The sequence below is a fragment of the Bacillus rossius genome (genome assembly GCF_032445375.1).
Source record: "Bacillus rossius redtenbacheri isolate Brsri chromosome 4 unlocalized genomic scaffold, Brsri_v3 Brsri_v3_scf4_2, whole genome shotgun sequence".
NCBI lineage: Eukaryota > Metazoa > Arthropoda > Insecta > Phasmatodea > Bacillidae > Bacillus > Bacillus rossius.
In genome coordinates, this window is record NW_026962011.1 from 30,566,227 (window position 1) to 30,588,569 (window position 22,343).

The 22,343-nt window shown below is 43.8% G+C and overlaps 1 protein-coding gene across 1 annotated transcript in view; it reads left to right on the plus strand.

Moving 5' to 3' along the window:
* LOC134542078 (tensin-1) overlaps nt 1–22,343 on the plus strand; it is a 570,362-nt gene that overhangs the window by 123,521 nt on the left and 424,498 nt on the right. The gene's annotated exons all lie outside the window — the stretch shown is intronic.

The following is a 22,343-nucleotide window of genomic DNA, read 5'->3' on the forward strand; positions in this document are numbered from 1 at the left end:
AGTGGGGGGGGGGGGGGGGGGGGTCACGTGGCCGTGAACCCACGAGGCCTCGCCGACTCGCGGTCACGTCGAGAATGTGGTGTCTTCGGGTCAGCCACCCGCGCCCTCTCTCCTGAGCCTCGACGACTCTTCCGCCCGTCGGGTGGTGCCGTGGTCCGCCTTTCCTCCATGGAGTCGAAATCAGAAAGTAACACCTCCAGGAATAAAGTTGTTAATTTAACGTAAAAAAAAAAATACATATCGTGGGGTAACTGGGAAACCAACAAAACACGAGTAGGCCTATAAGTATTTTTTCATTTCAGCAAAGAGACAAAGTTGTACCTGTCAAGAGTGTCAGTAACACCCTTTGAGAAATTTTGCTTTGTACTTCCTGACTTCTTCTGGACACAGAAACCATTCTCATCGTTTTGGCTGTTACAAAACAAAAAGTCAAAAGTTTAGGACCATTACGATTTTTTCAAAAAAATCGTCCCTGTCTCTTAAAAATTTGGTGCAATTTTTTTTGTATAAAATTTTTCCACCTTTGTTTTCATCAAAACATGTTTTATAAATTTAAGTTATTGAAATTTTTTTTAGTTTATTAGCCATGGTATTTTACAGGTTTTGGAAACGTAGAATTTTGATACACCGTGTTTTGAATAAGCATAATGTTTTCTTGCGTATCAATCATTCCGTTTGTGATGCGTCATGTTAAAATCTCTTGACGTATTTTAGCTGGATAAATCTTGGAAAGTGTTTATGATACTTTCAGCAGTCTTAAAATTACGCGGGAATTTACTTTTAAGCCTTAACACCGTACGAGTCGCTGTGTTAACTCTGATAGGTGTATAACTTCATGTAATCAATTTTTTTTTGCATTTGCCTTAATTGACAGCACGTCATATTGTCGCTGTACGTAATAAGTATGTAATCCATTATCTTTTCTTATTTAATTGTTGGATGAACTCCTTTTGGTAATGATATTACGTAGCCACTTGGTTTTTTACGTCACGCTACCTGTTTATATGTACATATGAGAGTCTCACATTTTATTTTTTTACTTGGAATAAATTTGTAGAAATGCCTTTTTAACCGTGATGTAACCTTAATTAAATTATTTGCGTGCTACTTTATTTTCTAATTAATTTGTTTTACTTACACACGCATTAAATCTTCCCTGATCCCTAATAGAACGGTTCTTTTGTTGTCTTGTGCGTTTTCGTCTTCCTTTCCCGCGCAGATTTCGAAGGCTGCTCGGAACCTTGTTTCCAGGAGGTTTCAAGTTTTGAATATTGAAGGAGCTTATTAGATCGGTGTGTGGACGAACCTATAGGAAGAACCCCAGGAGACCCGGCGGGGGAGACCCTGGCGCGGTGACCGATGTGGACGGCGCCAGGCGTGGCTGTGGCTGTGGCGGAGTCTGGCGCGGCAGCACCAACGAGCGAGCTCGTTCCCGCCGTCCTGATAATTACAATGGAACGGCGCGCCGCGGGTTTACGGCGTCGTTAGGCCGCAATGAGAGCGGCGGCCGCGCTAAGGGGGGAGTCGACGCCATCACTCCTCGTTAGCGCCTGCCCGCCGCTGGTGAGGCCCGTCTTCGAGCAGGGCAGAGCTGGCGTCTCCGCTCGCCTCCCGCGACTGCCTCGCGTCGAGGCATTTTTTTTAACAGAGGGTTGGGGTGGTATGGTTTCTGTTGATTTAAAAATGGTTTTGTTGGACTTGCACCATTGCTGATTTACACTGTATGCCACAGAGAAACCTCAATAATCGCCCAAAATAAAAATAATACGAAAAAAAACACTGAAACAAGCCAAAATCAGCCGATGTCAAAATATTAAAAACACAAGACAGCACAGACGGGACACAGTAGGCTGCGAGACAGTAGCAAAAATTACAGTAAATAAAGATAAAAACAACCCAGTGACAAACAAAGGAACCAACGATGATACTAAACAGACAATGTGGACAACACAACGACACAGAGACGCACAGGCGAACTCGGCGACGAAACTAAAAAAACGACAGCGCAGAAGAACACATTAGGTTTCCTAAGACAACAATAGCGACGTTTCGGGAACTAATATCTGTTACAAGACTGACATAGGATATAACCAGCAATGGCGTAGGTATATAAAAAGACACCTTAAAACAATTTCTCATTGGAATATCCGTTCAAATAATGCATTAAAAGTTCAAATGGGAAAAAAAAATCTTAAATTATTGAACATATTAATTTTAAAATAACCTTTCAATTTCCAGCTCTATGTTGCCTGATTATGTACTGAAGTTGTTTTCTGCATGGACTGATGTTGCCTGAAGCCTCACAGCTGCTCGAATTTGGGACTCAGCAGTTGGAGCGCTGTCACGGGTTTGCGACACGAGCTAAGCTCGTTAAATGGTTCTTAATGTCGACAGTTGAAGTTCCGCAGTGTTTGTTGGCGCGAGGTGGAGAAATATCGAGAAGGAGGGAATGGGGAAAGATTTGGCCCGACTTCAAGATCGTTATGGAACAAACATCCTCCTTATGTTCTGAAACAGCCGAGAAATTTTAACTAAGTACCTATTATTTAAGACTGCATTCTCAGAGAGAGAAAAGTTCACGTATTTCCAACCGTACTTATTTTAAGCGTATTTTCTTAACCGTATGGGAGTACCTGCATAAAACAAATTGAACGTTTTAATGACAGAATTTCGTTGATGAAACAGTGGTTTGGCCCTGCCGCAGCCACAGATTTTCCATATTGTCGACGCAACCAGCAGTCACTAACAGAGTGTTACGAGCGTTCTTCGCGGGTTTAAATTATTGGATAATGTTACTGTCAACTTAGGCGTCCGTGAAGGAAAAAATATATTACAAGAACTGCGACTTTGACGTTCTTGTCTGAGATGACCATCAATGACCTTCTTGTTAAGAAAAAAATATTCCTGTTGTTTGAATAGCCTGAAAATATTTGGAAATTTAACGATTTATTGAATTAATCGAAGACTACAAAGATTTACTTTAATGTTTTTTCCAATTTATTCCCATAAAATTGGTTTCAAAACATAAATTAACCAACATTAAAAGTCCTTAGAAGACGCCAAAAGAGAGTTAAAGAGCAAGCAACTAAACTCGGTTCACAGTTGATTTTTTTGTCTATTTGTTCCCTTATATGACAATTTTTTCTTTTCTTTAGATCACGTGTAACATTAACCTTTACGTAAACATAATTTTAGGTCTATGTTGTCGTTATATCAAAACATAAACTGAAAAAACGTGTTTAAAAATTTGAAAATAAGTTTCCTTAATAAAAAATAACGTAAAAACTGAAGATGATATTTTTTTTTTTTCTGATTTCATACCATTTTGATTGATTGTATGGCCGCTCCCCGTAGCAGGAAGTGTTTTTATAATAAATTACGCGCAGTTACGTGTAATTTCATTTTGATACAGTGCTGTTTATTAAACTAGCATTTATAGCAGGCTATGCTGTCAGGCATGCATAGTTGCATAATTTCCTCCCCAGCAAGAACTCGCCAGCCGCCACTGCGAAAACGCTTCACAGGAAGATTGATGGCCGTGTTAAGGGTAATGTATTCAGCACACGGCCGTTCGGACCGCGGCACCTCGGTAGCTGATCGCGGCCGGCCAATAACGCATAACGACAATAACACCCGGTGAAGCGTTCTTCAAGCGCCACGATGACAGGTTTACACGATCAGCCTTTATATGTATATATATTCGCGCAGAAGCGCGGTGTGGACAGCGGGGCTAATGGCAACTGGCGCGGCGCGTCTTGCCAACCTAGCGGGACGTAATTGCCCGTGAAATATGTAGTTGGCTGCCCGCTCGATGGGATCGCCACTTAATTGGCGACGTAGGGAGGGAAAAAGGGGGAGAGTCCATTAATTAAGGGGGAGGGCGTGGGGGGGAGTGTCTTCTTGCCGGAGCGGCGCTAATCGACGTCTATTTGCATGCCGCCCGCCAGGTATGCTAATTGGGGGCATCGCGTGCCCTGGACTCGTCGTGAACTATCACCACCTCCCCCCCACCCGCCGATCCTCCGCGGCTGTTTGGTCGCGACAATGGGCCTACGACCTTGCCCGGCGGGGTCAGCGTGGATGTGGCGAGCCTTGGAGCACGGTTCTGCGATCTGCCATCTTGCGTCGCAGCACCGGTGTTGGTGATCCGGCCTTTAAATCAGAAAAGCTACCGGAACCAAAATTCTTTCAAGATGCCATTCACAGTAGAGGAAACACGCTGCAGTTATTCCACCTATTAATTGTTGGGGTCGCCTTTCTAAAAATGCCATAGTTGCACTGCAAGATGAGAAGAAAGCTATTCACGTAAGAGATCTGCGCGTAGAGGTCATGTCTCGGCTGCTCTATCACTGCGCCTCACCAACACAGCGAACAATACTGCCCATTCCGCTACGCTTTAGGTTACCACTCGGTGCTCGTGAGAAATGCACCTTGACGGGAAAAGGAGCTTGTCGCCCCCCTTCCCTCGTGTTTTTTTTTGTCTTGACTGTTGTGCGTCAGCTTCCCGAACAAAGAGGATAGGAACACTTTAAAAAAAAAATGTTTTGGTTTAAAGCGCTTAAAGGGCGTGTGTCCCGCGTGCAAGTAGACTCCACACAACTCTCCAGCTCGCATCGCATCTCAGCTTTAATACTTCTGAGGTCTGGCGCGCGGGAGATGCTAGGGGAACTAGCCCCTGTCTCGCCGACCACACCTCGCCGCGTTAAGCCCTTACAACCCCTCCCCCACCCCTCCTCGTGCCACGTGATGATCGCCCTCGAGGTTCAACCACGTCCGGCTCTTCGAGCCGACTGCACGTTCCACAATTATGGTAATTTATAATCGGGCGAGCCGCCAGCTCAGGCGTGTCTTCCCTCCGAGGAGACCCTCGCAGGCCCTGGCAGGGCCTAGCAGGGCCTAGCAGGCCCTCTTCCAGGCCCTCTGGCGCCGAGACACGCGCCGAGGGTCAACACTTCTGGCATGGGCGTCGCAACCGGCTGGGACGGGGGGGGGGGGGGGGGGGGGACACGTCCCCCCCAATAATAAAAGTCTTCAATTTCGTCCCCTCCAATAATATATGTAGGTATTGAGTTTCGTAGTTATATTAACAATATGATTTCTGTGATATAACCCATATGTTGCGCACGGTGCATTTAGTCCAATCGTGGTAATGTGAGCACTGTGTATTTACAAATTTGTTCTCTGAAAATATTTTTTATAAAAAATAAATTATTTATTGCAACCAACTATAATTAGAATGTTTAGGAAAGAAAAATGCCTAAAAACCACCTTTTTGCATCTACAAACCCCAATTTTTTTTCCAGGGGATGGATATTCCTCAACAACTAAATCAATTGCAGTCCCCCCCAAAAAATATATCCTTGCGACGCCCATGCTTCTGGCATCAGCATCTGGGGAAAACAAAGCAGTGTCTTCACCGCATGCAATTTGTTGTACAATTTGAACATTTGTACCAGTGGCGGAAGTAAACAAAAATATACGGACATACGTACGCCGTTGATAATTTATTGTCGAAATATTTAGATACCATCTTATGCATCCGTGATCCGCCGCGGCGGTCTACAGGCAGAACACTCTTGCGCGGATTCTCATACATGCCGCTCCTCGTGAGTACGCCCGCCACGCCTCGGAGCAAAAAAAAAAAATAATTTCAAATTTTGAAAATAAAATTTATGAAACAAAAAAATCGTTAGAGCTAAGATAAAGGAAAGAAATACATAATAAAGACGCCATATTGGATTCAGCAGTTTTTAAAAGCATTCAAATACCGTATTTATTTAACAATACTTTGTCAACATGACGGAATAGATGATTAGTCCTACAGAAAGACTTAAGATCCGAAAGTGAATAAAGCATCAACAGTGGAATAAACGTTTCCTATGAGATTATCTGATAAATGTAGGAGCAAAACGCTAAAATAACACTAAATAAATAAACGAATTAAAAAAAACTCTTTGAGGTGCAAACGAACTGCCCTGGAGAATCCATGTACCAAATGTCACGGCTCCGGGCCTCACCCTATCATTTCGCAGACAGCATTAACTTGCTAAACAACGTGAAATAAGATAAAGAACATCAGAAGTAGTTATAAATGGACATTAAACAAGATCAGTGAATAGTGAAAACATCATGCAAGCGTCGTAGCCTATCTGGACAAAATGACTAAAACCGCTCAGATGAATACTGTTAGCTAAAAACAATATAATCTTATACAGTTCGGGATTATATGACGAAAGAAACAGACGTTCAAGTAATTTAATAAGCCGTGAGGATCAGTGACGTGAGCTGCCTAATAATCCGCTAATCTGAACGACCAATTGTTTAACCTATAGAACTGCTGTCCACTAAAGTCATCAGTGGGCCACACACTGTTTCCTGAGATGAGTACCAGGGGGCGAAGTAGAAACGAGGCCAACATCTAGAAAACTGCTGGTAACAGAATTTTTTTCCCCAATAAAACATAACCATAGCAAGAAAACTCAACCTGTACACGAAAACGGCTTCTATATTTACATTTCAGCTGTAGAAGATGTATCTACAAACAACTAACATCAATAAAACTCGTGTTACACACCAGGGAAATGATTTAATTTGTCATACTTGTAAACACTACCGCCAGTAAAGAAAACAAAAACACGTTACTCGTACAGAGAGACGTTGTGTCGAAGCATAACCCCGCTCTACAAGTGTATCCACTGGACGGGTATGAAGAGTGTCGGTGGTTGCCGGGAGCTCCCACGCTGAGGGTAATTTGCCCTGTTCGACCGATGCTGGTGCGAGGTACGCACAGTACATCGTTAAACTGCGCGAGGCGGCTGTTCCCCGCTGTTGTGGTAGCGCCTCCGCCCCGGACTTGCTATCTGTAACGGCCCGCTCATGAGCTCGGGACCTCATGTCGCGCTCATTTGCATTTAGATGAGCATACGCCGCTCCGAGATGTCTTCCCAGCAGCTCACACGGTGAAGCGAGCTTCATTGTGCTCTACACATTCTAGGTGGCTCGCTGTTCGCTCGCTCTGCTTGGGAAGTACATACAAGCACTGCACATTACTGCGTGTTTTTATTCCTCTTGGCACCGATGTGTGTTATTTAATTTTAGCTGTGAGAAAGTCGCCTTGGTCAAGCTGTAAAAGGACGTACAACACTAATCATTTTCATTATTTCAAAATATACTCTACCCAACAAATGTTTTACACCACTCTATGCATGGCATGTACGATTTTCCCGATTTCTAGCTTTGTTTTGGTTAGGTTTGTACGGTAAAGCGTGTGTTCTAGTGTCAGAACATCGTGTACTTACATTCACTGTTCGCAGTAAACTGTTGTATACATGCTTGCACAGAAATCCGTGCGGCGTAAATTATGTTCATTGATTAATAACTGCTAGAGTTATGTTGCGTTTTAATGACCGCACTCCAATTCACTGTGTTGTGCGTACAGGCGATGATGTGTTTGATGCACGAGGCAGAGTGGCCCTTCAGGGCGAGCACACATGACTCTTGTAGCCAAATGGTCGCCTCTCTTGACCGGTCTGTGACGTCACACAGCCAGCCTCGCCGTGGAGTTGCGCGCAGCGACCAAAGTCGTGTTCCAATCAGCCAGACTGAGGATTTAGTGTCGGTAATTTACTTATCTAGGACAGAGGACTCGTGCTTCACGTGACAGCCCAACACGCTAAGTACTTTGTAACAACGCGTCTGCTGTTTCGATGCTTATTCGTGGATTATATCCAAGTGTAAAATACGTTGTAGAAGGATCTGATACCAATGAAATATCTTGTGGGTGTTTTATTAGTCATTTAAAACTTATGCGTAAACGTTTTCTGAGAACAAAGACAAGCTGCGAACAATAGCAGGTGTCTTTACGGATATAATTTCGCTCCCTCTTACATCTTCATAACAGTGCATTAAAACTCGACAGGGCTCTCACTCGGTGATACGGTAGATGTGTTTAGAGTCTGATGACGAGCTGCGAGGACCTTACACACGTCCCTGAGGTCCTCAGATGACAGGCCAGGCCTTGGAGATACGCGGAGCTTGTGTGGCACGACAGGTCTCGGAGGCGCTACTGGGCCTGAGCGCGTGTGGTCCAGTTCGGTGGATGCTGCAGAACCATGCCTCGTGACGCAATGGAAGAGTTCAAAAGAACGCACGAATCAGAACCATGCAGGTGGCTGGTGCAAAGTAAAGAATACCATGATCGGAGGAGGGGAAAAAAAAGAAAATAAGTCTATGTGTGGTTAGTCGTAATATAAAAGAAAACATTGAACCAAATGCCGCAAGAGACATTTTAGTAAACATGAAATAAAAACAACATAGAGAGTGAGTGGGGGAAGGAGACGACATATGTAAAGAATCAACGAACTCGGGAGCTGGAAGTAATGAAGTTTACGAACATAAATTTTGGTACTTGAGTGTTTTAAAGACGTGCAACATGGTTTGACATATGTCACAACTGAAACTCATCAAGAAACAGCCAGCACATCGTGTGAAGATGCCCTTTGTCAGCCGGTGAACACGTCCTCGGCCAGGCATCACAGGAGCCGCGCAGCCTGTGATGCTCTTAAGGTCGAGTGTCGCGTGCTGCTCCAGCGACGCTGATCTCCCGCTGGCTGCTCGTCGGGGCGACTGACTACTTCCTGGACGGGCCCGGCGACTTGTTATGTCCTTCGTCGCAACGACGGGTAAAAATAAAAACAGCGAAGGAAATCCATTTTCGGCGCTGGTTCGCCCGCCAGCGCGAGGCGCGGCGCGGTAATTAATGTGACGTCGAGGACGGTCATCGCCTCCCGGGGAGTTTGAGAAATTGTGATATAAATAAGTGGACGGAAGGGCGCGGCGCGGACACGAGATTGACCGCTTCGTTCGCCGGGCGAAGACGTGACCACGTTTCCAATCTACATAGAGTCCGGCCATCCTGGTTTTTCGGTCGGGTGCTTTTTCCCCGATATCTCTCTCCAGGCGAACCTGGGTGTGGCTTCTTATCATAGCCAGATAGATCCGCGGTTATGTCGCAGGTTCATTTCACTCCAGGCGAGACTCAACTTGTCTGCATGTAATCAAGCAGGCGTGCAAATCTATAGGAATCTCGCGAGGGGGCAGGAGGGGCGAGTGTTTTAACCGAAAAAAAAAGTCGTCTGTGAATAAGTCGAGGTTTCTCTTTGGCTCGCAGTCTTCCAGAACGAAACAAGTGAACCGATGGCAAAAGCAGCACTAAATAAGCACACGTTAATCGAATTATTATTCCTGTGGGATAAAAGTTGTGTTGCTCGGAGTTTTTTTTTTTCCTTCAGTATTTAGTGTATATTTTGCAACGTTCTGGTTGTCAGATTATTGTGTTCGTTCGTGCTGTAATTTTTTTCTGACCGAATTCCTTCCACTGATTTTTCTGTGTTGTCCAAACATTTAACATTCGACATCGGCTGGTTTATGGCTTGTTCTGCGCGTGTTTACGTGTACGTCTTTGTCAACCAGCACACACCGCCGTTGTCGTGCGTTCCGAGATAATTACGCTGAATTAAGGCACGAGTGTTTTGAACTGAAAGGTTTCCACGTAACGAATCCTCGAATCGGTCGTCCGTCCGCGCCCGGAGCGCGAGGCATGCCGGGAGGTGTTTTCCCGCCCTTCCCCCTGAGCTCTCGCCGGCGCTGCTCTTTTGTTGCAGCTCCCAGGAAGAGCGGCGACGCTCTAAGTGGCAGGTGCTAACTCGGCAGCCGCCGGGCCAGAGTCTGTGAGGTCCCTGGCGGACCGCCTAACTGCTCCCTCCCTACCCAGCCCTCCTGCCCCACTGCCGTGCCGGTGTCGGCTCAACCAGACGCTGCGCTGGTCACGACAAAGCCGCGGAAGCTACCGACATACCCGCAGTTTACAGACGGATAGTCTGGTACACAACAAAAATAGTTTCCGTCGCAAACAATAACACCCGTGCAACGACGGCATCGCCGCCGTGCCCAGTTTGCTACATGTTTTGTCTCCTTTTCTTGATCCTGTGAAACGAGGTGAAGAGATTCGACATGTATGTTGATTACGGTATCTCGTCCCGCGGGAAGGTAAACTGTTGGTTCGCGTCGCACGATATCGCGCAGTGTGTGAAGACGACGGTAGCTTCAAGACCCAGTTGCAGTGAGCCGCGGCCCTCGGCGACGCCAAAGAACATTTTTTTTTTTGACGTGACAACGTCTAATAAATCGACGAACGCCGGCTGCACGCACGAAAAAGTGTCCCGTTACGCTCATTGTACGCTTGCGCCGCATCTATCTCTCTTCCACTCGATTGGAACAACCATCGAGTTGACTTTTTCGAGGCACGTTAAACTTGAAACACTCCCATTCGTTTCCCACTTTTCCTATCATCGTCCTATCCTTAACAGAATAACACAGATTGGAAGAAGTTAAATAGCAAACACGTATAAAAGTTATAGTTAAATTTATCTGTTCGTTAAAGTAATAAACATATTTGAATTAATGAGTGCAAATAAAAGTAAATTTATCAATTAAATTGTAGATTTCATTTCACTCTTTCTTTGTATCCATACAAAATAATGATAATTCAATAAAAATGATTCAATTTTATTCATAAAAGTATGCAATAATTTCATCAATGTTTTGTTATGACGTTGTCACGTTAAACTATCGTCCGTAAACCGACTTTACAAACAACCAATTTTTTTTGTTTTTGATTTTCCTGACTTAACTGAAACCTATGTGCGGGAGAGGTCTGGGTTTTAGCGTCCCAGGCAGGAGCCTTTACACCTGATCATGCTGGGTTTCAGCTATGCATCGAGTGCTTTGTTCGAGGATTGGCCAGCCATGGCAGTGATTGATGCAACGACTTAACTCCCCTATGTTAGATCTAGACTATGCCAAGTAAAGTTGGACCCAGGGTAAAACCTGCATAGAATATCTGACTGACGGAAAATACTACGCAATTATTCCCGGTTTTTTTTTTGTTCCACGGATGCCGTCCTTATTTGCCTCATGTTTTTGCCTCGACACACCCCTGTTTTTCTACCGCCCGACGGCGGTGTAGCCGGGCAGGTGAGATGACAAATGAGGGTTGTAATGTGGTCGTGTTAACCCCGACAGGAAGTGGCCATCGCCGCAAAGGGTTGCTGCCTCGTCATCCCCTCTATTCTCCTAGTGACGTGACACTCGGCACTGATGACTTCCCCGGGGACAGTTCTGTCAGCGGCGTGTCGTCTGCAGGAGAGAACAAGACGGTGTTGACAGATGGGGGTTTCCTCTCCCCCCCCCCCCCCCTCTTCCATCAAGGGCTCTGCTTGAGAGTCTGCCGCGGCGCTGACTTTCCCAGGGGCGTGACCGGAAATAACACTAAGTGGCGGGAGGCACGAGTGGACCAGCCATCGCGGAAGTCGTCCAACATCTTGCGTCGGCCAACAACTCAGCAGTGATTGCATCTAGTAGAAAAAAAAAAAGGAGCCACCTAATTTATGAATGGTTACTATATGAAAACGATCCCAGTGTTGACGAGTTTAAATTTTACGCAAGAAGCTTCAGTGAGAAGTTGGCAGCGTGACGTCATGCGCAGAAGCAGTCGTGTTCGAGCTGGCCGGATGCTCCCACCTCCCTCCCTCGCCAAGCGCGCTCGTGGACTGCAGCGACGGCGGATGTGATTGGTCCGCTCACACCTTTCAGTCGCAGGCAGCTGGCACTTCCTGGTCCGTGCTGTCGTCGGCAGCCGGGTTTCCTTTTGGGAGGACCCCCGCGCCGCCCGTTACGTGTCAATTAACGGGACGAGCCATTGTTCCCGGGAGGCGGTGTCGGGTAGCCTCGCGTTCCTCCGCGTGCGCTGGCTGCCGCCTCGGGCCTCGGCGTCCAGGTGTTCGGGTGTCCGGGTGTCCGGGTGTTCGGGTGCCCAGGTGTCCAGGTGTCCAGGTGTCCAGGTGTCCGGGTGTCCGTCCTCGGTGTCTCATCGCTCAAGTACTCTCTCTACGGAGCCAGGCTGTTTGTTGGCGCTGCACATTTAACCTTATCTTCGGATCGCACACGATTCATTCAGATTTTCGAAGTTATTCTGCTTTAGGCGCGTTATGAAATAATTACGAAAATGTATTTTTACGATGCGTGGGCAACATGCAAAGAAATTTTGATAATATGAAAAAAAAAAAAAAAACTACATACAAATAAAAATTATGTATGTGATTTTAAATCTTATAATTTAGTGATTGATGTTAATAATGACCCATAAAATGAAAAAAAATTATTGTAAAATTAGTAATATAAATAGTGTTTGCAAAAATTTTCAAGTCTATTTATATTAGTGAGGTTGTGTTCCTGAATGTATAATTTATTAGCATTATAAATTAATACAATTTTTAAACAATTAATATTAATAAATAAGTAAAAACATTCAAAATATTTCTTTATTTTAATTATTCAGATAAACTGTGCCCCAACACAAGGTAAACGTGTATGATTGTAACCTCTCGCAAAAATAATCCGCAAATTTTTACCGGTCTCTATCCATAATGGACTGAAATAACCCCACATAACACTTGTAACACGGTCAGCTCTGGTAACTCAGTGATAAACTTTTATTTATTTCTACCGCGGACCAGCCAGAATGGTTTAAGTTCACATAATCGTGTACAGGTACCACGGAAGTTCTTTGATACGTATGATACAAACCAGGTGCTTAGTGCTACTGTGACCGAGTATAAAGACTCGTTAATTCTGAAGTATCGTACTTGGTCATTAAATAGTTTTGATTTTCGAAGTTTGTGTTTGCGTATATAAAGCACCTCATAAAAGAAATATAACCTTCAAAATATCGGCAAGTAATTGTGTATTCGTATCTCAACCATGCGTATTCTATAACAAACTCTTCTTTTTTTTTTTTTGCCACAAAATCTCGAGTGCGGGGAATGCCGCGCGGAATCAAGCTTTATTTATTTAACGTCTTTGTAGGTGGCGTCTTCTCCTGTACTTAACCACATTTGTAAATAAACTACAATTACCTATCCAAAATAAACGATTTGACATAACACTTGATAAGATGGCGATAAAATGGGTGCTGGTAAAAAAAACTTACGCGCTTGGTAAAAATTAAAAAAAAAAAAATACAAGTTCAATAGTACGAAATCAAACCACCAACTAACATATGTATTACGTTAAATGAGTATATGCATACTTTTGCTGAAAATTAAGTGAAGGGTAACACATGAATCTCTGGGCTGGTACGGGAGGGAGACCCGGAGAAGTTCGTGATGAGGGAGGGGGGGGGGGGAGTGGCCGGAAGTGGCTGCGCGGACCGGAAATTAGGTCGCCCATCGAGTGTCATTGTCGACCGAGCTGTTATTTTCCCTCGCGGAGTGGCTGTGTTTGTCGGGGGGGGGGGGGGGTTTTAGAGTAACAATGACGGAGGTGGGGATTGTTCAGTCTTCTTGCCTTCAGCTTGGCGCGAGGTGTGACATAACTGAGCTTGTATGAACGGTGGGTGGGGGACCGGCAAGGGGAGGGTGGCAACAGGCGAAATCTTGATCGATTTACAAAAGGGGAAAAAAAAAAATTATGAGCGTGGTTTCTTCCACAAATCAAGATGTGCGTGCTGGCTGGCATTAGCGCCATGACTCTCCATTTTTCTCCGCAACTTTAAGAGGGAGATATAACTTCTTACCAGAAGTCCACATTTAATGGTTGCATTACAAGAAAGCCAACCTGCACTAAAATACTTGGAAGACACTATTGGGATTTTAACGAAAATATTAAGTTTGATGTATTCAAAAATGTTGTATATTTTTAACCATTTAAATTTTTTTAACTAAAAATAGTCAAATAACATTTATTTTCTTAGCAACAATGAAGGTAATGAATTATTCAGCACAGTAGCCTATTTGCTAAGCTAATCAAAGGTAATGCGAATTTGTTTTCTCGGAGAAAAAAAAAGTGTTACCTTTGGTTTTAAAATATGTAAATAACGAATCGCATATCAGTAGACTCATGTTATTTTATAATTATAACTCCATATTGGTCATCAAGCAAATGTAAGGTGGGTAAAACGATTTACCCCCCTTCCGCGTGTAAAAACTGCCGATAATTGCCTCCCACGTGACACAAAGTGGAAGAGCAATGCTGTTAATGGAAATCGTTATTAAGCTACGTTCCAAAAATTCCCTAAATTACACGGTGAATATCAAAAGATAACCCACATCAAAGAACTTATTATGCATATTTAAAATAAAATGACGTTCTCATGTTGATATGTGATATAGTCTCTCACACCATACCAAAAATTTAAAATAAAAATATCTTTATGATAAAGATAAAAAAAAGTAAATAGAGTGGACATATTTGTAGGCCACAAAAATGCTCAGATCTATGCTAAATCTCCTTTACTTTTACCAGTGTAAAACGAATGATAGTAAAATAAACATATAGACAAATAACCGTAAATATAAATACAGCTTACAAATCGACATCTTCAGGTCTCTACTTTAACGTATTTCGTAAATACAATAACCGTTTGCCTAAAAAATCTATTAATAAGTTTATGTTCATGCTTTATCATACAGTGTGATAAAACTTCCAGTAAACATCAAAACGGTTGTATAAAAAATCAATAAATGGGCACTAAAAATAATAAATGCATGCATACGTTTCTCTTCAAAAACTATGCTAAGAAAATTAAAGGTTGAGGTAGCTTACATCGGTAGTGGGTAAACAAGAGCTTAATTCAATGCAAAGTAGAAAAAATTATTGCAGACTTTAAACTTAAGTAAATATGTATATATAAGGGTATAGCAAAATATGAAGGAAAATAATGACCTCTCAGCTGACTTATTCTGGTAGCCGAAAAGTAACGCGCAGAAAATCAATTCAAGATGATATATTTCGGCACTTCCAGGCAATTTGACAACTGCCAAAAGTCTGATGCTACAAAGTTTTCTTCTTCCGAGTGTTGGTCGGTATCGTAGCCGTGGTGATTCCATAAGCTGAACCCATAGTTAGAGACCCGGAAAATTCGCGGGTTCATTTCGTGTTATGCTAAAATTCAAATAATTATACCTTAGTGCTGCTTCTGTCATTGGTTCACTGTTAATCTGGAGGACTGAGGGCCAATTAGAGACCCTCACTCATAGAAGTGTCGAATCACAGGCCACCCATTCGAGACGACTCACAAGTCAGCAGCCAATGAACAGTTGGCATTTGCCCGAGTGTGTAGAGGATATTGGAGTCTATCCTGGAGGCCATTGAACCCGCGAATTTTCCGGGTCTCTACCCATAGTTAGAGACCTGCAAAATTCGCGGATTCATTCGGTGATAGGCTAGAATTCAAACACATATACCTCTTAGATAAGTTTTGCTCTTGGCTTACTGTTCATCTGGACGAATCTCAACCAGTTATAAACCCTCAACCAAAGAAGAATCGAATCACAGACAAACCAGCTGAGACGACTTACTAGTCGGCAGCCAATGAACTTGCGTTATTGGCCCGAGTGTACATGGGTATGTGCAGTCTATCCTGAAGGCCATCGAAACCGCGAATTTTTCAGGTCTCTACGCCATAGTGACTGGCGTGGAAGCAGCTCGGAAAACCCTGGGCAGTTCGCTGCCTGACCGCCCACACTCGCCCGCTGCGACCAATCCAACGGTCAGGTACTTCGACGTTCAACCACTCTCGTTCAAAGAGATTCCAATGGGGAGGGGCTCCATCCTGTTGTCAAGTTCACAGGTTTACCCTCTTCTAATTGGGGAAATTACGCTTAGGAATCGCCATTTTGCACAGGTGGCGCTGCGAGCGAGAAAAAAAAATTGGTTGTCTGTAAAGTCGGTTTACGGACGATAGTTTAACGTGACAACGTCATAACAAAACATTGATGAAATGATTGATCCAGAAGAAAATGAAATATCATATTCGGCCTGTGACTGAGCCGTAATAGGTTTTTGCAACCAAACCATTTAGGCATTAAAAATATTATATTCTTTGAGAAATAATTTTTTTTTTAATTTTTCTATCTTTTGTATGATAAAATCTACCTCTGCATTCTTTTATGAATAAAATTTAATCATTTTTATTGAATTAGCACTATTTTGTGTGGATACAAAGAAGGAGTGAAATGAAATGTACAATTAAATTAATAAATCTACTTTTATTTGCATTCATTAATTGAAATATATTTATCACTTTTGAAGTGTCGTGCGCACCGTATTTATTTTTACAAGTACAAAAATAAAATTTCTGCCGCTGGGATTTGATCAGTCAACCTATCGGTTGGTACGAGGCCATATTGGGAACAATTGTTTCAGATGTTATAAATTAATAATATTCCACGCACGATATTTCTTTGAATTTCTTTTAACTAGCATATTCTCTGTTGTACTCGAAATATTTACACGCTCGTGGGATCATAACTATAATACGGTGAGTGATTTAGTTGATCAAATAAAAACTCATCACAAATAATTACCAAAAAAAAAAAACAAAAAAAAAACAGGACAAATCCGTAGTGGGACAATTTTTCGTGTGTGCAGCCAGCGTTCATCGATTTATTAGACGTTGTCACGTCAAAAATCAAATAAATACTCACGCATGCGTTTACCTAAAATATTTTGAATTACACTTTCACTGTGACCTTGAAACAACACTACAACGCCTACAGTTGATGCTATTAAAATTCATAGCAGTGACATTATTTTATGGACATACTGTATGATACTGATTGAAGACTCGCAGCGACGTGGGACTCAGTGGCGGCGGCTGTTTCCTTCCAGCACGGGGGGGGGGGGGAGGGGTTGCAGGGCTGCAGTTTCCTTACAGCAGGGTGGTTGGAGGGTGGCAGTTTCCTTGTAGCAGTGGGGGGTGGCAGGGTTGCAGTTTTCTTACAGCAGGGGGGTTGGAGGGTGGCAGTTTCCTTGTAGCAGTGGGGGGTGGCAGGGTTGCAGTTTCCTTACAGCAGGGTGGTTGGAGGGTGGCAGTTTCCTTGTAGCAGGGGGGTGGCAGGGTTGCAGTTTTCTTACAGCAGGGGGGTTGGAGGGTGGCAGTTTCCTTACAGCAGGGTTGTTGGAGGGTGGTAGTTTCCTTGTAGCAAGGGGGGTAGCAGGGTTGCACTTTCCTTACAGCAGGGGCGTTGGAGGGTGGCAGTTTCCTTATAGCAAGGGGGTAGCAGGGTTGCAGTTTCCTTACAGCAGGGGCGTTGGAGGATGGCAGTTTCCTTAGAGCAAGGTGGGTAGCAGGGTTACAGTTTCCTTACAGCAGGGGTGTTTTAGGGTGGCAGTTTCCTTATAGCAAGGGGGTAGCAGGGTTGCAGTTTCCTTACAGCAGGGGGGTTGGAGGGTGGCAGTTTCCTTATAGCAAGGCGGGTAGCAGGGCTGCAGTTTCATTACAGCAGGGGGGTTGGAGGGTGGCAGTTTCCTTGTAGCAGGGGAGGGGGTGGCAGTGTTGCAGTTTTCTAACAGCAGGGGGGTTGGAGGGTGGCAGTTTCCTTACAGCAGGGTGGTTGGAGGGTGGCAGTTTCCTTGTAGCAGGGGAGGGGGTGGCAGGGTTGCAGTTTTCTAACAGCAGGGGGGTTGGAGGGTGGTAGTTTCCTTACAGCAAGGGGTGAGGGGGTGGTAGCTTGGCGGCAGCGGTCTGCAAACCCAACTCTGAATTCCTCGCCGGGCGCGACGCAGTGCCGGCTCGCCGCGAGTTTCACGGTGCCCGCCCCCGGGGGCGCAGCGGTGCACCAGATTGCCGCGCAATTATGCCGCCGGCAGCGCTGCGAGCACAATAGAATTACAAATTGGGCGCAGGAAGTCGGGGAGCGGCCCGGCTCGCCGCGAGCTCAGACGACAAGAGGCCGGTGCTCCAGCGAGCCGCGCCGCACGCCGGCTTGTTTGCTTAACGGGAGAGTTCGCACGCGGGCAGTCTCTGGAGACGTGAGTTGAACGGCCAGCAAACAAACTGCTTGTGCGTGTTTCCTTAACACTTGGACAAGGAAATGTTTGTCTCATTAATGACTACCTACATATTACAAAATAAGTGTCACGTCTTCATGTTTATCGTTATGTTTTTAATTTAAAAATTACATTTTTTTTGCAGAAAGTTAATAATATATGTTTGTGTTAAAAAACTTAATGTTTTTCCGCTTCGAACTAAACGAAGCCAGGTTAATGTGTTTTTTGCTTCCCGTCATGTAAAAATTTTTACTGTATTAGTTGGCGAGGTTCACAGTTAAAATGATCGTGTCGCGTACGTGAGCTCTGCCGACAACAACTGACAGCGACGGTGATGTTTCTAAATACTTTTCATGCACCAGTCCCTTGTACGTGTCCTACTTAGCGCTCCTAAAGTCTCGAACGAAACAAACAAAAATAATGCGTACTTTTAGTCCAGTCGGCCACGGAGAGAATGTAACGGAATTTACTTTTATCTTTGAAAACAGAAGGCATCGCTTATATAAAAAATCGAAGCTTGTAAGCTGTATGCTCATCCGTTCGTAAATAGACAGTGGAACTTACGATGAAGCATTACCGAGACAGTTTATTGCCGTATAAGGACGGGAACGTTTTACCTACTTTACAATTGCCTCACTGCTTTTACTGCTTCTCTGTTTGCACTTCTCACAACTCGTTTCCTTATTTACCCGCGCCTTTGGGTTGGGAGGTGTTGGCTGTAGACTAGAAGTCACTGTCCCACCCCTCGGAATAAAGAGGGTGGTTATAACTCGTGTCGAGAGCTCGCCGCGCTGCGACACACGAGGGGGTTGAGGAGGGCGTGGTGTTCGCCGCACCAGGTAGGAGCAGGCGGCGGGGACGCACCACAACGCCGAATGTCAAAATTGACCACAACGCCGACAGCTAGAAAACTGCTGTGTGCCACAACGCCGAATTACCACTAACGCCGAAAAATGTCAATGCAGGACTGCCACAAAGGTTAGGTTAGGTTAAACTAGGTTAGGTTAGACTAGGTTAGGTTACGTTAGGCTAGGTTAGGCTAGGTTAAGTTAGGTTAGGTTATATTACGCTAGGTTATGTTAGGTTAGGTAAGGTTAGGTTTGATTGTGGTATTTCGGCGTTAAGGTACATTTAAGAAACACACACAAATTCATTCAGTTGTTATTTCGGCGTTTTGGTACACAGCAGTTTCCTATCTGTCGGCGTTGTGGTCAATTTTGACATTCGGCGTTATGATATTTCGGCGTTGTGGTAACGAACCGCAGGATGGCCACCACCAGGTCCGCTGTCCGCGAGGGGCGCTAGTGGCTGACTGCAGGCCTTAGTGTCACCGACACGCTTTCTCAACTCATACTTCTTCAGGCGAGTTACGAAAAAATCATGAGAGTGAATTTTTTGCGATGCACGCGCAGCATGCAACAAAAATTGATAGGATTAAAAAGTCTACATAGAAACAAAAAAAATACATAAATGTGTTTTTAAATCATAAATTTTAGTGATATTTATTAAATATCGGTCCGTATAATTAAAAAAAAAACTTTTTATTGTGAATATTGGTGATAGTCTGCACTGAGAGAAAGGTTTGTTTGCCTCAACAAAACATTTGTTTGTATATGGCGAAATAAATATATTTTGTTAGTTCAAACAAATATTTTGTCGTAGGAAAGATTCTGTTGACCCAACCAAAATGATTTTGTCAACTCAACCGTATATTATTGGTTAGGTGTAAGAAATCAATTTTGTTACTTACCATTTTTGGTTAAGCTAACAAAATATTTTGTTACAGCAAGTAAATATTTGTTTCGCCACATATGAACAAATATTCGTTTGATTCGAACAAACTTTTTTTCTCTGTGATGTATTGCCAGGTGTATTGGTAGGGACCGGAAAAATTCGCGGGTTCAATGACCTCTAGGACGAACGTTATAGTTCTATGTAAACTTGGTCAAATGTCACCCTCTCATTGGCTGCTGTCTTTTAAAGGTGTCCCAACGTAGCGGCATGTGATTCGATACAGCTTCGGTAGAGTGTTTCTCATTGGCCCAGAGTCGTCCAGGTGAGTTGTGAGCCAATAGCAGAGGCAGCACTGAGGTATATCTATGGACACCTGTATTTAGCAAATACATTTCGTGTCAAGGTATGTCACAAAACACTGTAGCTTTTTCTTAGAGTAATGGCGAATCGTGTGCGTGCAGCAGTACGGTATCCACATTCCCATTGGCCCCGTGTAGTGCGGGAAAACACCTCTCGCCGACCACAGCCAATAACTAGGGACACCTGTATTTCGCGAATACATTTCGTGTCAAGGTATTTCACAAAATACTGTAGCTTTTTCTAAACCTGCAAAATTCGCGGTTTCGATGGCCTTCAGGATAGACTGCACATACCCCTGTACACTGGGGCAAATAACGCAAGTTCATTGGCTGCCGACTTGTAAGTCGTCTCAGCTGGTTTGTCTGTGATTCGATCCTTCTTTGGTTGAGGGTTTATAACTGGTTGAGATCCGTCCAGATGAACAGTAAGCCAATAGCAAAATTATCTAAAGAGGTATATGTGTTTGAATTCTAGCCTATCACCGAATTAATCCGCGAATTTTTCCGGTCTCTGTGTGTATTGGTGTAAGCGAGGTCCCGTCCCTGTGCCCCTGGCGACGGTCCTGTCGGGACACGTGGCGCGGTTGGGCAACAGTCCGGCTGACCCGGGGTCGTCGCCGCGGAATGCCAGCGCCTCCCTCGCCGCGCAAACCTGTTCCCGCCGTCGCGGAAGGACGTCCGCATAACCTCCCCTCGTTCGGATCCTCGCCTCGTCAGGGGCATATCTGTGTCGGTGAGGCGGGATGATAAGAGCCCGTCTACAATAGTCCGAACCTGTGCGTGGTCCGTGTCCTTATCCGAATGTGAGTGACGTCACATTGTCTCACCGAAAACTGCCCTGTCCACAATTACGTGTCCGAGGTCCGAATGTATTGATTTCTAAAAGTTGTTAACCAGAGCGCAGTAAATGTGCCAAACCAAATGTTTTTGTTTATTGTTTTGATGCTTTGTAGTTTGAGATTGAACTTATGAAAGTTGTGGGAGTTCAATATTATATATTTATTCAGTAAGGCAAAGTGGCTCTTCTTTACTTACAACACCTTCCATTTCCTTCAATAACAAAAATAAACACCACGTTTTCAAACGGGAACCGGAAATTCAAATATCGTGAGTGTTCTGTTCTTTTTCTGTGTCCGAAGTACACAGGTTGGGACAAAAAGTTCAAATTGACGAATGTCTTCGGACCAGGTAGGTTCGGACCTTCGCCCATTTGACGCATGACGTCAGAGGGTCACGTGGACCAATCAGCGACGAGTGTCCTTCGGACACAGTTTAGGAAATTGCTAAGGTAGACGGGCCTTAAGCGCGACGCTCGCTGATGCTTCTAGCGCGGTCTAGCCTCCGAACTGGCGCGCAGTCTTCTCGTCGTCACAGGATAACTGTGAAATATGAGCGTTGACCGTAGCATTATATGGCCGAGGAATGAAGATAAATGTGTAAATGCAAGTCCCTTTAAGTGCTTTCAAGAATCTGTACCGGTTGTTTTTACGTCTAAAAATTACTCCGAAAATACGCGTTTTTAGCCGTTTAAACTCTTCTAAAAATACAGTTAAAAAACTTAATCTGAAATCAAAAGTACTTTTAGGCCCTCGGCGAACTCTTAAATGCTTTTCGTAAACAGACACCACTCGGATATCTTGAGTAGTTTTGAAATCGCGTTGTTTTTCCTGAAGCTCTGCACACCGTGTGTGTGCCCGGGTAGGCGGAGCCCAGCCTCTGGTCCCTTCCACAGACCAAACACAGTCGCTACCTTTCTGATCTCTCGGGAAAAAAAAATTGTGGACGTGGAGACTATTATGTTATTCAAAGCTATGCTAGTTGTTAAGCCTACACAACTTCTAAATAATTTTTAAAAATACGGAAACACCGCTATTTACGCATGATTTTCGAACCTATTAAATAATTTTTATTCAAAAATAAAAACCATGGCCTTTTAGGGCTGTAATGGCTTTCACTCATTTTGAGGGTAAAATATCACTATCGAAACTATTACGAGGGCCAATAGCATATATTATATAATATTGAATTTTTACAAGAATTGTTGTTTTATATCTTATGTACAATGAAAATTTAAATAAAATATGTGGAAAGTTATAAATTTAACTGAAAAATAAAAAAACTTTTAAAAATTGAATTTACAATCAGGGCTAAAAATAGAAACTCTCTTTCTCTCTCTCTCTATATATATATAATCTTTATTTTTTTCGACTATATAAATAGTCGAAAAAATATAAAGATTATATGAATATAAATATTTTTGAGTTTTTTTTTTTTTTTTGTTTTTTTTTTTTAGAAAACTTTGAGGCTTCTAAAGACTGTCAGCTAAAAACTTTAATGTACATACATGTAAACAAAGACGGT